Here is a 3,469-nt window from a genome sequence, read left to right on the forward strand (position 1 = left end):
ATGGAAGACATTTTAAATGAATTCTTTATTATTATTAATTTTTTAAAATAACATTTTCCTATCGGTGGAAGTCACTTTTAATTATGAATAAAGATGATAATCGTGTTGTTGTTGTTATCACGGGGATAAGTAATTGTTAGAAAGGATTTAAGGTACACGAGGATAGTTGGGGCTATCATGTGGAAAATAATAAAGGAGATAAATTTTAAAATTTGTAATGTATTACCTTGGAAGACAATGAACACACACGCACACACACACACCCACACACACGGGCGCGCGCGCGCGCACACACACACACATATATATCATTTTTAAGGGTTGATATTGTGTGTTAAGGGTCAGAACTGTGGTTGATGTTAATGTTATAAGATGTGAGATCATGGTTGTAACTTAAATAAATAAATAAATAAACATGCACACACACCACCACACACTCACGCCTTAGTGGGATTTCACCACCTATGGGTGCTCGAACCCTTGACAGGTGTTGAAACTCCTAAGAGTCTACCACTGGAGCAAGAGCAAGGATCGATCATGGTTGTAATTTAGTAAGGGTTGAGGTTGTCATATATTAAGGGTTGTGGGTCGTACTATGGTTTATGTATCGAATTGACTCCATAAATTAAATTTAGAATTTAATTTAATGTCATGGGCTAAAAAAAGACTTACATCTAAAAAATTTATAGCACCCAAAAGGTTTTCAACGGTAGGTCTTTAATCTCACTGCTTTCTATGGCGTGGTTCACATGAGTCTTTGATATGCCTCATTTTTGGGCTCATGCCTTTAAATGATCTTTCAAAATGGATGGACAACATGGATAAAACATATACATCACGGTGGATTGCAGAAGCCCATTCGTTTCTAGATAGGTTTGGTTACCCCATTTGTGAGAAAAGTTTCTTGAGGACATTTTTACCTCATGTTGGGCTCACCATTATGATTGTGGGAAATCCACTCTATCCATTCATTTTGGATGATCATGTCAAGACATGGGAAAAAAATTGAACAGATTTGAAACTCAGGCAAACCATACATTTGGAAATAGTGGAAATGAATTGCCTACCATTCAAACTCTTCTAAGCACCACCGTGATGTTTATATGCAATCCAAATTATTCATAAAGTGGCCCAAATGGTCATAAACTACTTATTATGGGAATGGAATGAAAGAATAAAAATATTAGCCTAATCCAAAGCCTTTGCAGCCCTATGAATGTTTTAAATGCGGGCATACAATCTTCACTATTTTCTGTTGTGTGGCCCACTTGAACTTTGAATCTACCTTTTTCTTTTTAGGCTACGATAATAAAATGATTTGGCAAAACATATGAGCGATGTGGATTTCTAACAAACGCCGTGATGGGCCATCCCATCCGAATCCCCCTCACATGTTACCCGCAATGCAAAAGACATCCAGGGGTAATTTTGTCCCAACCTTTTTCGGAAATGCCACGGTGCTTTGTTGTTTTGTTTTTATTTTGGGTCAAAATTTCTAATTTAACTTCTAAGTCTTGCGTGGGAAGCCGTAACACCTATGATGCATGTACTTATGCAATAAAACTCACGAACGCACCACACACACGCGTACTTATGTAATAAAACTCACGAACGCACCACACACACACATATATATATATGGGAAAAGGTACTATGCGCTCGACCTCATGATCAGCTCACGTGAGGTCGAGCTGTGTGGGCCCCACCGTGATGCATGTCGACCATCAACACCGTGCATTTGATAGGTCCCCTCTAATTTATAGGATATCCAAAAAATCAGCCATATATGGAACTCAGGTGGGCCATACCATCTAAAATCATGTGAAGACACTATTAAAACATATAAAAGCACTTGTTGGGGCCTACCTGAGTGTTGAATGTTGCTAAAACTTGGTCTGAACCCTCATACAAGTGAGAAACACATAATGGATGGGATGGATTTACAAAAAACATCTCGGTGGGCCCAAAAAATGATTATAAATGTTTTAATGGTGCACGGCCCCTCCCCACTTCTGTATGTGGTGTGGTCCACAAAAGTCACGGATTGAGTTGATTTTTGAGACCTAGGCCTACGAGGGAATGGTGCATCTGACTGATGGGGTAGATGTGCGAAACGCATCACGGTGGGACCCACACAGCTCGACCTCATGGGACGGACTCGTGAGGTCGAGCGCATAGTACCTTTTCCCTAAATACACACACACACACCAGCACTGGATCTAATCCATCAATCAAGTTAGCTGCGTCTTGTATGTATTTTTTTTTTGTATTTTTTTTTTTTTTAAAGTCTGATTTGATGCTAACATCTGGGCCCCAAGTTAGACAAAGGGAAAAATATAAATATCAGCTTGATTCAAAACTTATGGCCTTGAAGAAGTTTTTAATGGTGAGCATTCAATCCCTTATGTCTGGTCAACTTGAGCCTTAAATCTGCTTTTAAAAAAAAATAAAAAAAAATAAAAATCATTCTCTAAAATGGTCGGACAAAATAGATAGACAATGTGGATAAAACATACGTTAAGGTGGGCGCAACAGAGCTGCGCGTGGGCGCAACAGAGGCCCTGCATGGACCGAGTCCGCCGCGACAGGACTGAGTCTTCGTTGCCATGGACAACCGGATCCAGCGGACGCGGAAAAAGCCTTTAACATGAAGTTACCTAAACTTAGGTGGCGCTCACCGTGATATTTGTAAGAAATCCACTTCGTTCATTCGTTTTGTGAGATCATTTCAGGGCTCGAGACCATAATTGAGAAGCATACAAGACTCAAGTGGGCCGCGCTAAAGGAAAAGGTGGAAAGGGAAATTTCTATCATTGAAACCTCCCCTATAGTGATGTGTACATGCCATCTATACCGTTTATAATGTCATTCCTACTGGGATGAACTGAAAACACAAATATTAGCCTGATTCAAAACTTCCATGGCCCACAAACATTTTAACTGTGAGTGTTTAATTCTCATGTTTTCGTTTTCGGCCCACTTGAGTATGGACTCGTGTTATAAAATGGCTTTGGCAGGAAATATGTGTCCAGAGAATGCGAGGTGGGTGGATTCCAAATTTAAAATCGAACGAGCCATAGGAAATAGTGGATTAAAAATTACCTACTGGCCACCAGAATGTTTATTTGCCATCCCAACCCGTTGAGAAGGTCACCTGAAGGAACCCCGCAAATATCAACTTGATTAAAAACTTTTGGGGGCATGGTCCACCTTAAATTTGGATTTGCTTCATTCTTTGACTCATGCTTATGAAGAAATGGATGGAAGGCATGGATTTAAGGCACATAGATCAAGGTGGGCTCCACAATCAGAGATCTACCCACCTCGCTAGAGCTGGGTGGATGGGATGGAAGTTTTCAATAGCAATCACCGTTGTTTCATGTGCGTAGCGTGGTGGTCCTCCTTAGATTTGTTTCTTGTGGCGTGGCGTGGTGGTCCAACAATTATCGAATTGAGAGACTTTTATTGG

This window comes from Magnolia sinica, chromosome 4 (genome assembly GCF_029962835.1).
Source record: "Magnolia sinica isolate HGM2019 chromosome 4, MsV1, whole genome shotgun sequence".
In the NCBI taxonomy this organism is placed as follows: Eukaryota; Viridiplantae; Streptophyta; class Magnoliopsida; order Magnoliales; family Magnoliaceae; genus Magnolia; species Magnolia sinica.